Here is a 19,487-nt window from a genome sequence, read left to right on the forward strand (position 1 = left end):
TCTATATGACTGGGAAGATGGTCATACCCTCAACAGTAAGAAAAAAGCTGATAGGAAAGGAGGATTTAAAGGGAAAGACAGCTAGTTCTGTTTTGGAGTTGTAGAATTTGAGATGCTTATAAGATATCTGGTTAAATATGTCCAAAAGACAATTGGTGATGTGGAACTTTGTCAGGATTATAATTAGGGCTGAATATATAGATTTGGGAATCATCATCTATATAGGGATCATATTAAACTCATGAAAGCTAATGAGATAACCAAGAAAGGTAATATAGAGGGAGAAAATAAGAGAGTCCAGGACAGAGCATAGGGGGTCACCCATAGTTAGTGGACATGACATGAATGAGTGAGAAGGAATGGTCTGCTACCTAGAAGGAGAACCAGGAGAGAATAGTGTCACAGAAACCTAGAGGGAACCCCTAGGAGGAGAGGGTGACTGATAATGTCAAAGGGTAAGTTTGAGAAAATACTGTTAGATTTGGTAATTGAGAGATCATTGGTAACTTTGGAGAGGGCAGTTTCCATTGAATGATAATAAGGTCAGAAGTCATATCGCACAGGATTTAGAAGCGAGTAAGAGGAGAGGAAATGGAGGTACCTAGTGTTGATAGATTTTTCAAGGAACTGAGCTAAGAAATGAAGGAAAGATATCAGATGATAGCTAGGGGAGAGGCAGGGTGTAGGATCAAATGAAGGTTTTTAAAGACTGGGGGAGACGGACATATTTGTAGACAGCAGGAAAGTTACCAGTGGATAGAGAGATACTAGAGATAGAGAGAGTGAAGATGATGGGACAACTTGCTGGAGAAGAAAAGAAAGGATTGTATAGGATTATGAATGAATAAAGGTTTTTGCCTTCGTGAGGGGAAGAACTGTCTCTTCAGAGACAGGAGTGAGCAGGAATAAACTGCCTGATTTAGTTGATGCCTTCCTTTAAGAATATAAGATAACAACCAATTATGTCATAAACACTAGCTAAAATATTCCATAGAGACTTACAGAGTAGAGTCCCTTTCTTCTCAGAAGATCTTAAATACTAATCTTAGATTAGTATTTAAGCACTATGAGTGAGAAGAGTTATTATTTTGGATAAATTTGTCACTGTGCCTCAATTTTTCAATCTATAAATTAGAGATGATGACTGTTTATTATAGAGGAAAATTCAGGATAGGGCTGCATTAGTAATAAAGGGATTTAATTACTGAAAAATCAGAAAGCCTTGGCCACCCTCTCCCCACTATATCCCACTGAGAAGATGATACCTGTTAGGCAATACCATGGGGTGAACCTAGAATCAAATCATTTGAACTAGAATGTACCATAGAGATTATTTAAACTAATCTCTTCCTTTTAAAAATGAGAAAATTGAGGTCCAGAAAAGGATTGAATTTCCACAGTTACAAAAACTAGTAATTTAGCAGCAGAACTAGGACAAGAAAAAACCCTAACTCTCCTGATTCTCATCAGGTGTGCTTTCTATTCCATCACTGTGTTTCACCATCTTGGGGACAGTATTAAGAGCAAGGCCTCAGTGCCTAGCCTCTGCCTACTGAGAAATTTGTTGTGAAACTGTATGACCAGCATCAAAGGTATTGGATAATTTCCAGTTCTTGTCATTATTTCAGTTATTCCAACTTAACAAGAGTGGGTCTATTATCTTGATCCAACTAAGTCCAGTATCTATCTGCTTCCACTAATAGCACCCAAACTGTCAGAATGAGGGCATGTGGTGGCCTTTAGAAGTCATCGTTGGTCATATTACATTCAAAAACTGAAATGTGTTGTTGGTAATAAGGCTGGCAATGATGACATTCCATGAAACCTATACCAAAGGACAGAGTGATGTAAAATAGAGTAATTTGTAACAATGACAGGGCTCGTTAGAATACCCTGCTGGGTATATACCCAGTGGTCCAGGGTGACCCTAGTTCTGCCATTTAAGGTTATACCATTTAAGGTACTCATTTGCTTAAGAAGCAGAAATAGGTGTCTATAGGAAGTAATTTCCCATTGAACTTGCTAGTGTTCTTTTAGTAATATTTAGATGGAACTGGGTTTTGTATAATACAAAGAAAAGCTTTAAACTTTTGCTGGTTTTGTTACAGAAGTGCTAGGAATACCACTAAGGAAAACAAAAGGTTTCCAATATTCATCACTGCATTCATATCCCACCGTCCATTGGGTAAAGGAGGATTCTTTTCTTTAGAGCCAGTTTCCTGGGACTTTAGGCCTTCTCCTTTGATCTTCCCATGCTCCTTCCTCCCTTGATTTTCCCAGACTCTCCATCCAAAGCACAGCACCTCATCCTGCTACTTAGATTCATGAACAATTACATCAAGAGAAATCTTGACATATAAGAAATCTATGGATGGGTGACTGTACTATGGTAGAAAAGAGTGTTGGGCTTAGAGTCAGAAGATGGAGAGTTGAGTTCTGGCTCTCTCACTTCAATCCACTAATCCACAAATATTGATTAAATGCTGTGTGATGAGCACTGTGCTAAGCAGGGGGATAAAAAAAGGTAGAAGACAGCTCCTACCCTGTAGGAGCTTACAGTTCAATAGGGGAAGCAACATGTAAGCAAATATGAACTATATACAGGAAAATAAATTAACAGAGGGAAGGCATTAGAATTAAATAGCTGTTTGACTATAGGTAATTCATCACTTGGAGCCAAAGTTTCTTTGTTTATAAAATGGAATTTAATAATTCTTTCAGTATTTATCTCAGAGGGTTATTGGGAGGGAAAAAGAACCTTAATAAACTTTAAAGGGCTATAGGAATGTGAGGTCCTCCTGCTGTTGCTACTGCAAATTACAGGGATACAGCTTAGTTACAGAGTTCAACTTTGTCCACATAAATCCGGTTTTACATTTCCAGCTTCTTCATTATAAGCTATTGCTGAGCCCCTGAGAAAAACAAGATCCTTATTGTCTGAATTCCAGGTACATATTAAGCTGTCCTCCTCAGGAACACTTTGATAGTCCTAAACTAGTTGCCCTCTGCCCTGGCTCTCTCTATTAGCCAATCAGTCAACAAGTATTGATTAAGCTCTATGTCCCAGGCACCAGTGCCAGATTCTCCCTGGTCACCCAGTTCATTCAGCTTCTACAAGCTACTGCTGCTGATTTAATCCATTCCTTCTGTTTTTAACCTAGTCTTCATTTAATTTTTCTCACTTTGTCCTGTCCATGTTATTTTAATTCTCTGTCTTGGTCATAGCTTCCCCTAGTCCATATTTTCTGCTCTAAACTCCTTCAAGACATCTGCCATGTTATTCTTCAGCTTTTGGCTCCTTATAAAATTAGCATCCCAAAGGCCCACACCTACTTAGGTGGGGTATATGAATTGTCATAACAAGAGTGTTAAATCATTGCAGATTTTAATCCCAAAGATTTTAGAAAGCAACATGGAAAAAAGAGGTATCCTTTTTGGCTTATTAGGAGTAGTATTTTAATAGGCATATAGAAAGGCTCAGATTATTAACCAGGACAGGAGGACATTAATCCTTTATGTTTGGGGAAGGAAAGGGACTTTCATGAGTTCAGACTACATAAAAATCCCCAGAGTGGAGAGATTCTGAAGATCACCTGGCAGGATAAGATACAAGACACTGAGGTCCTTTCTCAAACTGAACTGCCACATGTTCAAATGCTACTGAAGCGGGTGCAGCTGTGATAGGCTGACCATGTTGCTTGAATGCCAAACTAACTCTTGCCTAAAAGACTGTTTTATGGAGAACTCACACAGGGTAAGTGCTCACATGGTGGTTAGAAGAAGCAATACAAGGACACTCTCAAGGTCTGGGATGGCATGGGAGACACTGGCAGAAGACCACCTAGCTTGGCATGCCCTCATCAGAGAAGGTGTTGTGCTCTATAAGCAAAGCAGAACTGAAGTAGCTCAAAAGAAATGCAAGATGTGCAAATTTAGAGAACCTACCCCAAATGTTCACATGGACTCTTTGCCTTGACCCATGGTAGAGCATTCGAAGCTTGTATTGGTCTGATCAGACACAGTTGGACACATCATAACTTGACTCTAACATAGTGATGTCATTTCAGTCCTCTTCTAGAATGAAGGATTACAAGCAGTAATCCTAAGGGGTTTGAGGTTCTAATGCTATTTTTCATAAGCCCCCAGCTGATGTGTTCCACAATAGAATCAGCCAGTTGATATCTCTCCAATATCACTTAGTCAATTAATACTAATTAGTTTTTATATAAGAAAAATCATTGAGACAATATAGCAAGGTCCAAAATACAATATTCCCTCCTAAGTCCAAGACATACTTTTCCACAAGTACATATAGAATCCAGCGAAGAATGCCTTAAACTTGAAAAGCACAAGTGGTGTTAACTCACAGCTTTGTGTGGGACTAAAGTTCTTTTCTCCTTTTGTGGAGTCGTCATGAAGATCCTCTGAGGTGTAGCTCTCTGTTGAGTTCTGAGGGTAGGGACCCTTGCAGAGTTGACTTTCCTCAATATGTTTCCTTTGTCCTTGGGTTCATGATGCAGGAGCTGCCACCAACCATTGTCCCCATCCCCTAAAATACAGCAGCTGTCCAGGAGCAGCACTGAAATCAAGCTATCAGCTTTTTAGGGTCCTCCCTCTGCTTCCAAAAAATACTCATTCGGTAATCAGTTCCCACACACCTGTTCACATTGAATCTGGAGAAGAAATGTGAAACTTTAAATCTGTAAATGATCCTTCCTTTTTTCTTTTTGTTTATAACAGATTCCAGGAAAAGAACATTTCAAAGATGCTAATTTTTTCTACTTTTTTTTGCCTCTCTCATATACTCCACCATAACTGACACTGGTACCTTTACTCCTTACTGAATCAGCTTACTGAATCATTGAGAGAAGCTAAAGGTAGGTCTAGGTAGGAATGTTTACATCTCTCTCTTCACACCACAAAGTCAAATCACTCAGTTCTCAGTGGTGTCCAAATTTTTTTTTTTTATTGAACAACACTAGCACTAAAACATTTCGCACACTAAACATTTTGCACACTCCAATACATGTATATTTGCATGCATCATAAAATTTATACAAAATAGAAATTTTAAAAGGATGAAATAAAATGAAATAATATTTGGTTCTAAGGTTAGTAGGGAGTCATCAGAGTTTATTGAATGAGAGAATGACATAGTTAAGAATTGTACTTTGCAAAACTATTTTGATAGGTATACAGAGGATGATGGATTTGAGTGGGAGGAAACTTGAAGCAGGGAGACCTGTTAGAAGAATATTGCAATATACATAGTGAGAAGGTCTTAAATCATGATCATTATTGTATGAGTAGAGTTGTTGAGTGGTTTTCAGTTGTATCTGACCCTTTAAAACCCCATTTGGTGTTTTCTTGGCAAAGATACTAGAGTGGTTTGCCATTTCTTTCTCCAGTTTATTTGACAGATGAGGAAACTGAAGCAAAGAGGGTTAAGTGACTTGCCCAGGGTCACACAAGTAGTAAATGTCTGAGGCCAGATTTGAACTCAGAAAGATGAGTCTTTGTTGGGGGTGTAAGCTCAGTTTTCACATGGACAGTCTTGGGCAGGTAAAAGTGAGGACTTCTAAACCTCAGCGTTCTCAAGAGGCCCCCCAGGGAACAGCTGGGGATTGAGGCGTGAAACACGGGCTATCTCGTGCATTTCCACCTCTTCTCAGTGGGAAACTTGCTGGGGAGAGCATCCCACCCTTGAGATTGGCCCGTGGTCTGAGCACACCTGTTGTTGAATAGCTAGGGGCTGAGAGCACGCATGGTATTCATGTGCAAACTATGCGGCGGGAGAGCTTAAGTAGGGACAGGAAAGCCTGAAGGTGCTCTTCACGCTGAGGGGCCCTTGGAGGGAAGAGGGTTCCTCCCCTCTTCCACTCCCATCCTCTTGCTGTATGATCCTTGCCCCTTGGGAGGAGGAGGATTCCTCTCTCCTGAGGAAGAATTCACCCTGCATATGAATACGTAACTAAGACCCTGAATAAAGCTTAATCCTTGTTTGACTCTGGAAAGTCTCTTCTCTCAACATGTTTATGCGGCTGATCACCGAAGACCTGCGAGAGGTAAGAAGGCTTGGGTAGCTCATTGGCCTCTAGGCCAAACAAGTCTTCCTGACTCCAGGCCTGGCCCTCTGTCCATTATATCACCTAGCTACTCTATTGAGTGGAGAGGAGGAGATAAATGTGAGAGATGTGGAGAAAGAACCGACAAGATTTGGCAACTGCTCAGATATGTGGGATGAAGGAAAGAGTAAGGATAATGACAAGAATGGGTGAATGGAAAGATGGTAGTGTCCTCAAATAGAAATAGGTAAGTTCAGAAGAGGGATGAGTTTTTGGGGAAAATGAGTTCTGCTTTGAATATGTTGAGTTTGAGTTGCCCATGAAACTTATAACTTGATATATGGTTTATATGTTCATCAGGTTTGTGATGTGAGACTGGAACTCAATGAAGAGATTAGGGTTGGATATATAGATCTGGAAGTTATCTGAATGGGGATGATAATTAAGCCCATGGAAAGGGATGAAGTGACCAAGGAAATATATAGAGAGAAGGGAAAAGAGTGAAGGACAAAGCCTGGGGGACAGACCCACAACAGTATGAATTATTAGACATAATATGATTATGAGACATAATATGGATTATTATCCAGCAAAGAAGTGGTTGAAGATGTAGGAGGAAAACAAAGAGAGAACAGTTTTAGGACAACCAAAAGAAGAGAGAGTTAAGTATCTGGGAGAAGAGGGTTGTTAGCTTTGTTACATGCTGCAGAAGGATGAAGTTTGAGAAAAGATCATCAGATTTGGCAATTAATCAATGACAACTTTGAAGAATATAGTGTCAATTGAATTAGAAGTTGAGAATAAGGAGGAGGTTGAGAACATGGGAAAGTAGGACAGTATGCACTCTATGGAAACAAAGGAGTTTGAAAAGGGGATGGGTTTTGGAGGATAGATAATGTAATCTTTGTTATGTCCTTTCTTGTATATCTTGTGCTACTCTTTCCCACTGAAAAATCAAGTGTGTGTGTGTGTGTGTGTGTGTGCATGTGTGTGTGTAGCTAGGAAAGTTTACTCTTCTGCTATGTTCATGGACCACAGAGTCCACCATTGTGGTGGTCTAGGCAATAGGTGTGGGAATGCTGAAGTGGTGAAGGTATGTATTTGGAAATTTGCCTTCATACTTGCTGTAGGTCCCTGGGTTCGGTAAAGTTATTTCTTTCTCACCCTGAGAGACCCATGCCCAATGTGGAAGACATGTGATAAGGGAGGCCAGGTAAGGATCTGAGTAGTGAGGAGCATAGTGTAGTTGTGTTGAAGAAAAGCCCCATGATTGGCTATGGGAGGGGGAAGGTAAAATGTGACTTATCTTTTCATTCTCTGATTGGTTGATCACTCACCTCTTGGAATACTTCATGGTGCCCTTGGAGTTTGGTCTCCACTTTGGAGATCATTGCTCAGAATAGCATGTAAGGAACTGAATGACCTTATAGAGGTTTCCTACAGAACCATGCAAAGAGAGTTACTCTGGAAACTTCTAGGGACTCTAAGGACAAAGTGATTTCTTGCTTGGACCTTTGGATATGATGAACTTCCTGGATGCCCCCAGCTATTTGATGGCAGTATGGAAAGGTGGTGTTTGGTCCTTCGGTTGTCTCTCTCCCCAAAGAAAGGGAGTAGGTGCTTTATCTGATAAACAAGAGGGCTAATATTGTCTTTTGGCCATAACTTTGCTGATGACAGAATCCAGTGTGGCAGAGGCTCCCCATATGGAGTACACACTCAACTAATTAGGTTTGTATCCATTCTCCTGGCTGCCTTTTGCTTTTCTTATGTTTCTTTCCTTCACCATAGACCTTGTAAGTATTAAGAATGTGCTGGAAAGCCTGGGAATGCTGGTGAAAAGCAGCAGGTCTCCTAGAATGAGTGCATTTAGAGTGGTAGCCAGAGCAGCCTTGCACCAAGGGAAGAATTGACATTGGAGAGGCAGATAGCACCTGAAAGAAGATCTCTTTTGGTATTTAATTGTACTGTGCTCAGCAGAGGAAAAATGTAAAATGACTAATTAGTAGCTTTCCAAAACAAAAGCAAAACTGTTTATGTCTCATTGAGGCCTGAATATCAGCTTTCCAAGTGATTATACTAGTAGTGATGTTAATCATTCTGTAATGCACAACAATGATTCTTTTATGCTTAGTAATTAATCCCTTTTCTGAGAAGGGGTATACCTTGGAATTCCTAATTTATATTTGTACATTGAGAACATATTTTTTGTTTTACCCCTTCTTTGGGGAAACAGTAGAACCAAAGATACTATAACTAGTAACTTTCTTTTTTGGTTAATTACACTAATTAGCCACTTTTCTTGGAAAGCTGAGGTAGGGTGATACATCAACGAATATAAGCATGGAGAGTCAAATTCTCTTGATTAGAGGTCAGGCTTATCCAGAGCTGCTTATAGGCTTACTGTAGTTGCAAGTAAAAGACAAGGTATTGGTGTAGGTCTATACATATTTAGCTCCTGTGATGTCAGTCTAACTAGTCACTATGCTAGAAGAAAAAAGAAGTGAGCTAGAACTAAAGTTTTAACAGGGTTATGCTTGGAGTCCTTAAATGTATTCGGTGACCATATCTATCCCACTTCAAAACCTTAGTACCTAACCTTCTTTCTCCTTCTGTCTACCATTCACATTCCAATTTGTTATTGTTTGCTGATTCAGGTACAGTGATCATTACTTTATTATATATTTTTTTAAAAAAACAAATAATATAGTATAAGACCTCTGGATACCAGAGTAACAGGTATCTATATAAAACTAAGCTGGCAAACAATGTATGCTATTGCCTGGGTTGATGATAAGGTATTTTGCCTGTATCACAATAGAGACAGGGATGAGGTATATCAGATAATATACTGCCTAGGAATTAGGAGTACTTGGGTTATAATGGTCCCTTATTTGATGTATTTTGGTTGTGGGACTCTGAGCAAATTATTTACAGTCAGTTTTCATGCATCTAAGACTATAAGTTGCTAATCTTTGTTGGTAGAGGGAATTTTCTTACCAGGAGTTCCCAATACCAATAAAATCACACTTCTGGTCCTAAAAAAAAGAAAAGAAAACAGAGAGTCAATATTCACTGAACAATAGGCATGTGGGTGTGAATGGGGGAAGTGAAGATGAAACGTAACTCAAATAGCTAGCCATATTATAGAAACTGGCCAGGGGTTCTCATAGCCTGTACCCCTGTATCTTGAGAAGGCTTTGGGACTTTCACAGGGTACAGATTTAGACCTCTATGATCCTAGGAACTGACGGTCACAATAGCCATCCCTAGCCTAAAGGACGCCAAATGGAATAGTAGTTTCCACACCTCAAGAAACCAGGAAGTTTTTAATTACCTTGGAAAAGAAATATGAGTTAAGGTGAAGGGTTAGGGGAGGGGGAGTACAATGGATTAAATTAGGGAAAATGAGGGGAGCTGGGTACTTTGGTGGGGGGGAGAAGTGCCTGATCCTTAGTTCATAGCAACTGATCATAACCTGCTTTTAAAATAAAGTGTTTCAGACTTACTTGTCCTATGTTTAGAGCAGCAAATAATAACTGTCATTTATACAATGATTTAAGATCACAAAACACATTTGCCACAACAACACTTAGAAATAGGCAAAGGTAGGTGAGCCCACCCAGCTATTAAAAGGAACCCATTTCCAAAGCTTATAGGTATTTTCTGAAGAGAACAGGGACCTTTTTGCTCTGGGCAACAACCCCCTACAAAGCTCAGGATTTCCTGTGTATTTCAGCTCGCTCTTGGCTTCAGGTCATATTTCTCCTCTGCCATTCCCTCTGCCATACCGTTCCCCCACCTCCCCCTTCTCTTGAAATTTCTTCCTGCTTAGGAAGTCTTAATGACATGTTGATGGACTAATTGCTTTATGCCTTGAGGGCCTGAGGCTGGGCAGTTCTGCAGCATATTAATGGTGTGTGCATGTGTGTGTATAAAATCCATATTATACACGTGCAATTTGATGTTATAAAAACAGTGGAATGTGTATATATAGACGTATGTACACATATAACTACATACTAACATTTGTGATGCAGCATTCCATTTATTGGAAAACTTTATCTTAAGTGCCTCTTTAAGAATAATGAGAGATAATAAATCAGAGAGCAAGTTGGAGCTTGAAGGGACCTCAGAGATATTCTAGTCCAAACTCCCCATTTTGTAAATGAGGAAATTGGGCCAGGGAGATTGTGACTTGGTCGTAAAGGTCCAAGGTCATAGAGGCTCCAGAAAGGAGAAGACCTGGGTTTTGAACTTAGGATATGACTTCCAGTCCAGTGTTCTTTCTACCACACGTGATGCTGCTAGGATCACAAGGTGATGTATTTCATTATACGCTGCTTGCACGTTGGCACGTTGATATGAGTTTCTATAACTTGATTTAATATTGTTGCCATTTCACATATATGGTATTTTTAACCTTAAGGGAAAAAAAAAAACTATTTGATTCCTTATTGGAAAGGGACAAAAATTAAACTTTTGCAATGTGTTTTAAAATATGCAAGATTTAGTACATTTGTTATTACTAAAGTCCTAATGACATTCAATAAACCAATTTCTCTGTGATGCTGTGAAAAGAATGATGGATTCCAAATCAGAAGCCCTAAGTTTGAATCCCAGCTCTGCTGAATGCTTGCTGTGATTTGTGAAAGGCTAGCTACCATGAAGCGAAGAGGATAAGCCTTTATTAAGCACCTACTATGTGCCAGGTACCATGTTAAGTGCTTTTTACAAATGTGTTCCTCCTTTGTTGCCGAAGAAGACCATGCCATCAGAGAAGTAATGACATGACTTGCACTTGACTTTGTTCTGAGTGAGGGAGGGCTGTGCAGGTCACCAGCCTCACTTCTCCTCCAGAGCCATCTGAATCCAGTGACCAGATGTTCATCAGGATGACTGGAGATGACCCAGGATGCACTGGGAGACCTTAGGATCTTTAGGCCAAGATCTTTGCAGGTACTCTCTTAGAGTGAGGTAACGAGCATTCATTGAATAGGCCGTTTAAGAAGAAGCCAGGGCATGGCCCGTTTAACGAGACAAAAAAAAGAAAGACATCAGGCTGGGAGGGAAACAGCAGCAGTTACTACTGATAATCACTCTGAAGCCAGGAGTGTCCAGAAGAGAGACTTTAGGCAGGGAACAGGGGATCCATGTTGTCTGTGCTTCACAGTACAGTAGATTTCATTGGATCAAACACTAAATCTTCCTAGGTTTTAGTCTTTTTATCTGTAAAATAAAGAATTTAGAATAAATGGCCTAAAATACATTTCAGCTCTAAAATCCTATGGCTCTTTGGAAAATGTTTATTTCAAAGATACATAGTGAGAACTTCAAAACCTCCTTTTCCTTTAGTATAGCAGCTAGGTAATAAAGTGACACATTCCCTCCCTCTGCCTTTTCTCTCTCTCTCTCTCTCTCTCTGTCTCTCTGTCTCTGTCTCTATTTATTAATTTTTCAGTCAACTCTTTGTGACCCCATTTGGGATTTTGTTAGCAAAGACACTTTAGTGGTTTGCCATTTCCCTCTCCAACTCATTTTACAGATGAGGAAACTGAGGCAAAGAGTTAAGTGACAGGCCCAGGGTCACACAGCTAGTAAATGTCTGAGGCCAGATTTGAATTCGGAAAGATGAGTCTTCCTGACTGCAGGCTTGGATGACTCAAATTCCAATCTGGCATCAGAAACTTACTAGCAGTGTGATCCTGGGCAAGTTACTTAACCTCTCTCTGCCTCAATTTCCTCATCTGTAAAATGAGGATAATAATATAATTATATCCTAGAGTTTGTGTGAGATAATAATTGTAAAGTGTCTAAGTACTATGTAAACGTTAATATTATTATTACAGGTTTATCTCCTGTTATTCGGGGAGTGCCTGACCACCCCCATTCCATTTCCCTTTAGAGATCTTTGTTGAATTAATATTGATATATTTTGAGTAAACCAGCCCAGTTCTAGGTAAAGTATAAATCAACATGGAGGAAGAGAGCATATGAAGGGGCACAATGGTATGCTGATAAAGATTTAACAACTGGCTCTTTGGGGAACAAAATGTAGCCACGACACACTTTTAAGTTTAATCTACATGAATAACATTTTCTCCATCACTTTCTTAAGTCTCGACAATCAAGAAAATAATACACTAAATCCTGATTTGTAGCTCTACCAATTTCTGAGCTGTAAAGTATCACCCTGAAATTTAGCAACAGGCCTTCATGAGCTGTTACGAATTGATTCCAGAACGCATTGGTGGGGTGCCTATCTGAACCTCAGGACTCAGGGAGAGGTACTATTGCAAGAGGGAGGTATGCTTGTCAGATTCTGGGTGGGCACTGAGGCAAATGAGACCGACACCCTTAGCCAGTTGGGGGTTGAAAGCAGAAATTCATCTGTGTAGGGCAACAGGAAGCATTTCTAAAGCATCCTGGAAAAACTCTTGGCGTGGGAAGGGCATGGGACAAAAAGAGTGGGTCATAGAATTTTAGAGACCTTACAGGTCCCTTTATCCAATTTCCTCATCTTACAGATGAGAGTACTAAGGTTCAGGGAGCGATTACAGGTGTCCTTGCCAGTAGCTAAACAAGCATTTTAATCCTCATCTTCTGGTTCAAAATTCTGCACCTTTTCCACTCTATCGTGTCTCTTTGGTCCTTTCATTTAGCAATACTCACACCTACTTAGAGAGTGGGTCCACAGGAAGCAAATGTACAGCCAATGTGAGAGTTAACCTACAGGAAGCAGAGCTATAGAGGACATTGCAGAATGACCCTTTTCTGGGAGCTTAGGGTGTCTATGTGAGGTAAAGAGTAGAGACCAAGGGAGAAGAACATATTCCTCATTCCCTTTCCCAAGCTGGAGCAATTCTGCTAGTCATTGGGATATGTATCTAGGATTCTTTAGGGACTTTAAGGACTGGTTTTAGTCCTTTCTATAACTATTAATTTTTAAGAAGAAAATTGTGTTAAATTTTAAGCCTGTGAGCTCAAGTGCTTATGAGGGGACCCTGGACACCACTGTTCTAAGATTCTGTCTATATGAAGGGCCTGGGTTCATTTTGGGAATCTCTCTTTTTTCTGAATAATGGGGGCAATAATTCAGAGAAATGAGAGATCTCCCAAATGAACCCCGGGTCCTCCATGTGCAGAGGTGGCCTCTGACACAAGAATGCCAGGTCTTTATGGCTAAAGAAGATTTCTTATACTCACTTGTCAAATAATTTGGAATTTTATCTCTAATAGCTACATTTACCCTTCAGGTGAGTGGAGGGAGGACAGATTTACTTTCTTTTGAGGAATACAGAGGCAATATGTCGTACCCATTTTCCAGGCCTCATCACTTATTTCCATAGGGTTCAAAATCAAGAAGTGGTTATTGGAATCTATCTCTGAGAGGGACCACATTGCCCCCATTTTTCTATATCTTCATTTCAGTTAGTAATCTGGGATGTGTTCTAGGTCATTAGTGAGAGAATATCATCTCTTGATTATAATAAGTACAGCTATTGTCATGGAATCAGACTTTTTCAAGAAAGGTAATACCTATAGGATTAAAGCATCAGAGTTCATAATTCACAATCGAGTTGTAACATTGCGAGATTACTCCCCCCCATTTTATTCTGTGACTTTAATTGGCTTTGTGTTCTCTTCTTTCCATGTTGTATTTATTTTGTTTGATGTTTCTCTCTTCTGTATCTATTTGAAGTGAAAAATCAAGTTTTCAGGTTTTTGTTTTTTTTTTTAAACACAGCCAGCCAGACACTCAGACACAACCTGTATCTACTTGGGCATGCCTCTAAGCCAGGCTAAAATCCCCTCTGGTCTAACTCTTGCATTTCAAAGCCAAAAGAAATTAGTCTGTAATGTCTGACTTTTCCAGAACTATAGAAGTTGACCCTCCTTTAATCTATTTTACTAATTGGAAAATGAAGCCCACCTGCTTAGAAAGTAAAGGGGAAGGGCTCCCTTCTATTCAGGGGTGGAATTATCTAAATCTTCCCAATATAATGAGAAGAACATTTTTTCAAGGCACTCTAACTATGCTATGCAGTAGTTGCTTTCAGTCTGGCCATTATTTATAGCCAAGAAACCTGGATCCTAGTTCTGGGACAAGCCTTGATTGGCTGTGCATCCTTGTGCAGAAAGCTTAACCTTTCTGTCAGTCTCCTTATTTGTGAAATCGTCATTCTTTGTTCCTGTCATTACATGGAAGAGGTGATGGAAAGATAAATGTGAAAAGATATAGAGGAAGATTTTGAACTATTTGGAAACAACATGGTGTATGGCATAGAGAATGCTGGGTGTGGAGTCCTAGGACCTTTTTGAATGATAGCTTTGCCATTTACTATCTTTATGACTTTAGGCAAGTCGCTTCACCTGTCTAGGTCTCAGTCTTCATCCATAAAACAAGAGGGTTGAGTCTGATGATTTCCCAGGGTCCTTCCAGCCCTAAATCTCTTAAGAAATCTGAGATAATAATGATGCTAATGAACATAATAGCTAGAGAGCTGGCCTCGGAGTTATGAAGAGCTGGATTCAAGTCTTGCTTCTGGCATATACTAGCTTTGTGATCTCAGGCAAATTGTTTAAACTTTCAGTGTCCCAGATAACTCCTTATATGTCTACAAGTTTCAGTCAAGTTTTCTGTTAGCCTTGGGAGGGGGCATCCACACTGGGGGTACCTGTTGTTGATGAAATCACAGTTCCAGACCAGGAGGAAAAAAAATATAACTGTTGTTATTATCAATACTATGCTAACTATTATTGTAATAGGTATCCTTGCCTGTAGGCAAGGTGGTCTAGTGGTTAGAGTGCTGATCTTTTAGTTGGGAAGACTTGAGTTTGAATTCTGCCTTAGATGCTTATTGACTGTTTGATCTTAGGCTAGCCATTTAACATCCCTGACTCTCAATTTTCTCGTCTATAATTTTTACAATATATAATTTTATATACAGATAAATGATAATTCTTATAATTTAGAATTTTAGGGGTAGGGCAATTATAATTTTATAATCTAGAATTTTTATAGATGGAAAAGGTCTAATTTTATAATGAAAAGATATAATTTTATAGATGGGGAAATTATAACTTTTATAATCAAGATTTTTATAGGTAGGGAAATTATAATTTTATACTCTATAATCTTTATAGATAGGGAAATTCTAATTTTTATAATCAAATTTTTCTAGATAGAAGAATTATAATTTTTATAAGCAATAATTTTTATTGATGGGGAAATTAAGCCTCATAGATGTTAAGTGGCTTGTCTAAGGTCATACAGCTATTGAGCATCTGAGGCAAAATTCAAACTTGGGTCTTTTCAACTTCAAAGCCAGCACTCTAACCACTAGTCCTCACCAGAGCATAGTCATAATAGTTATAGCGTCTTTTCAAGGCATTCTAAATATACACTATGTATTTGTATGTATATGTATATGTATCTTTGTAAACCTTGAAGCATTATGTAAATGTTAGTTACTAGTAATTTTAAGTTAAAGTTTAATTAAAATTTATTAAATTTAAATTAAAAATTAAAACACTGATTTAACTGATGGCAATAATACAAAGAGAAATTAAATAATGAGTTTATAGGGCTATCCTGAGGACATGGAAACTCACAGTAGACTTTGAAACCTTAAAGATATAGCTCTAAAAGCAATGATTCCGTCCTGCCCTTTACCTGCAACTTCTTAATGCTGTACATTTCACCTTGCTCCATCTTTGTCTTCTGTGCAGAAGGATTGAATTTCTCTGGTTCTACCCAGTGTGAGCAAAGACAATGTGGAAGACCCTGCTTTGACTTGAAAGATAAGAAGGGAGGGCAGCAGCTGGGAGTACTAATAGTGGTAAAAAGATGGAGTCAGTTAGTCACTAAACATTTATTCAGTACCTGATATGTGCCAGGCATTGTGCCAGGGATTGTGCTGGACAGTCCCTTTCTACAAGGAACCCACAGTCTGGGGGAGAGACAACATGCAAATAACAAGCTATACACGGAGTAAATTGGAAATCATCATCAGAGGGAAGGTACTAAAATTAAGAGAGGGTTGGGGAATGCTTCATGTAGAAGGTAGAATGGGGTAGGAGTGGGTTAGGAAATTGCAAGTCTAGTTGCTTATTTGTGGTTCCGTAGCTAATTTCCAGTGTATTTCAGAGCTCTTTGCCTTCATTTCTTTCCCTGTACATAATTGCCTTCTGGACCACAAAGCCTTTTGAGTTTTTATACCAAGTATGCCACATGGCATGCGATCATGCAATAAATGAATTACAAGATTTGACCAGGTACTGATTAGGTAGTGCTTAATGGGCTCATGTGTATAAAGAGTCTCAAAGGTCAGCAGTGGTGACCCCTGTCATTAATTCCAGTGTAGTGCAGACATTTATCTTCCTTTTTATAGATATTTAGTTTCCTGTCAATGTCAATAATAAGAGATAGTATTAAGAAAGATGGGCCATGTAAAAATCACTTTAGGATAAATTATTTTGAAAGAGGGTTAACATCCTTCCTTGCTAGAATCCTGCTTTATTAAAGTTATAAAATTAAGGATACCACAGATACAATTTTATAGTTGGAAATTGATTACAACTGTCTATAATCTAGTCAGAGCTGGTATTGTGAGCAGATTACTTATTCCATCCCCAAATATTTTCTTACTCCAGGTGCCATGAGGAACAAATAATTAGTCCCTTGTACCCAGAACTTATTTGAATTCTATGGAGATCACAAAGAAATGTAAGTTAACATTCATGAAATAATAAGGCCATTAAACATTCACATATGTAGTATTAACTCAAAAGTATAATAATTCAGAGACTCTGTAGATTAGTATGGGTTAGAGCAATCAGGGAAGACTTCATGAAGGAGAAGGGACTTAGAGGATGAGTAGAATTTGTCTGGGTAAAAGGGAAAGGGTGAAAATTTCCTTCTCTCTGAAGGAAATCCAGGTGGAGAAAATAGCTTGGTTAAAGGTTTGAAGTCTAGAACAAGCCCTCTGAAGGAAAATAAGAAGGCTCTCCCCGATGGAGCAGCCAAGTGTTCATTATAGTGAGAAATGAAGCTGGATAGATGGAATGGGGACCATATTAGGAAGAATGAAACTTGTGCTTGTGATCTTACAGTGGGCAAGACATGATCATTGGCCCTCTTGTCCAGTCATTCCTAGAGGCTCCACCAAATGTGACAGACTTGAGTTCAGATCTCACCTTTAATGCTACTTGTGTAATCTTGGGTAAGTTACTCAAGTTTAACCTCCCTGGGCTTCATCTGTATGATAAATGAGTTGGACTAGATGACCTCTGCGGCATCTTCTAAATTTACTTCTATGATCCCATGATAAAATTTTTAAAAGATATCAATCACTCCTTTTTTTGGGGGGGGGAGGGAGGAAGAGGCAAAGTGACTTGCCCAGAGTCACACAGCTAGTAAGAGTCTGAGGTTGGATTTGAACTCAGGCCCTCCTGACTCCAGGGCTGGTGCTGTATTCACTGTGCCACCTAGCTGCACCCATGTTAACCAATTCTTAAATTTCTTTCCTCCACAAGCAAATAAATACGTTTCCTTTTTTAAAAAAATTATTTCCTTATTTTTTAATCACACTTGCCCTAAACTCCTCAAGGGCTGGAACTCTAATTTTGATCTCAATCCCCAGCATATATCACAGTGCTTGGCACATTGTAAGTGTTAAATAGATGCTCATTAAATTGGATTATCCATCACATTGTAAATATAAAAGATTCATGCCAATGTGTAACCATAAATGGTGCTAATTTGTACATAAGTGATAAACACACAGGAAAAATATTGACTTTCACTCACAATTCATTCTAATATGTTATTACTTCTATGACCTGGAGTCTTTGACTCCAACAAACTCTTTTGACATTCCTGACTTCTCCAGAGGACAAATATAGCTCTATGTAAAACTGACTTTGCTTGGATGGTCATAGCCAAAAATTACCTTCCTTTAATTCAGCTTTTGACAACTGTATAGGTGTTCATGGCATGGTCTCCTGCTTTCTTCAGCCATCTTTGGCATGCATGATTTTGGCTATAGGTATTTGTGTCCATCTGCTCAGATGGTGTGATTCTGGCTCTTAAATCCAGTCATATTCTCCCCTTGGGTAGGGATGCCAACTAATTCTAGATCCTGATGGCCAGTTCTTATATTGGGGCCAAAACACTCCAATAAGAGGAAGTTCTTCCTAGTTCCAGGTTGGAGGCATGGATGCCAGAGTTTCTTTATGCTTAAACTTACATTATGGTGGGCATACATATCTTTTTTAAAATAGAATATCTAAACAGTAGGAGAAAAAGAACAGCTTCCAAAGAGAAACCAGGCTGTGTTTCAGTAGGTGTCTTAGAAATCCTTTGTATCTTCCCCCTTGTTCTGCCCCATCCCTACATATGGCAACCAGAAATACAATTAGGGAAATGCCAAGTTTGTTCCATAAAAAGGAGCCAACAGCAAACAAGGATGTCAAAGATAATAAAACGGGAACACATTGTTCCAGATTTCATATTCAATGAACTCTAGAACAGAGTTCCAGTGAATAAAGGATGCATAGCTAATGGAGTAGTGGGGTTTGAGCCTTCTTCTAGGATGAGGTTCCAGCAAATGCCTCCAATCCTGTGGGGGGCAGCTAGGTGGTACAGTGGATAGAGCACCAGTGCAGGAGTCAGGAGGACCTGAGTTCAGATCTCACCTCAGACACTTGACACTCACTAGCTGTGTGACCTTGGGCAAGTCACTTAACCCCAATTGCCTCATCCTGGGTCATCTCCAGTCATCCTGATGAATATCTGGTCACTGGATTCAGATGACTCTGGAGAAGTGAGTCTGGTGACCTGCACAGCCCTCCCTCCCTCAAAAAAAAAAAAACAAAACCAACTCAAGTGCAAGCAAGTCATGTCATCATTTCTCTGATGGCATGGTCTTCTTTGGCAGTGAAGGACGAACACACACACCAATCCTATGGATTCTCCTGGAATTAAAAACCCCACATGTCCTTGCTCATTTTTAAATTTACTGAGATTCTTAGCATTGCCACATATTTGTTTCCCCCAAGCTTCCTGAGGAGAGGACACATGTATTTGAGACTTTTTGTACTTTTTGGTTTGTATTACTGTTGCTTTCTAAGTTTCCCCTGGCTTATTTGTCTTGGCTTCCAAGGCTCTGCATTTTCCTAATTTTCCTTTAATCACCTTTATTGGTTTATTGTTTTTATCACATTCTGAATGTGGGTATTTCCCCAAATGATCAACCACCAAGTATTTATTAAGCACCTTACTACGTGACTGGCATGATGCTAGGCACTGGGATACCAACATAACAAATGAAACAATCTTTCCTCAAGGGGAGCTCAGTGTTCATTTTCTGGTCCTTGGCTATTTTCTGTACTCCCTCCCTTTGTAAACTTATCCTTGGT

Source organism: Notamacropus eugenii, chromosome 2 (genome assembly GCF_028372415.1).
Source record: "Notamacropus eugenii isolate mMacEug1 chromosome 2, mMacEug1.pri_v2, whole genome shotgun sequence".
Taxonomy (NCBI): Eukaryota; Metazoa; Chordata; class Mammalia; order Diprotodontia; family Macropodidae; genus Notamacropus; species Notamacropus eugenii.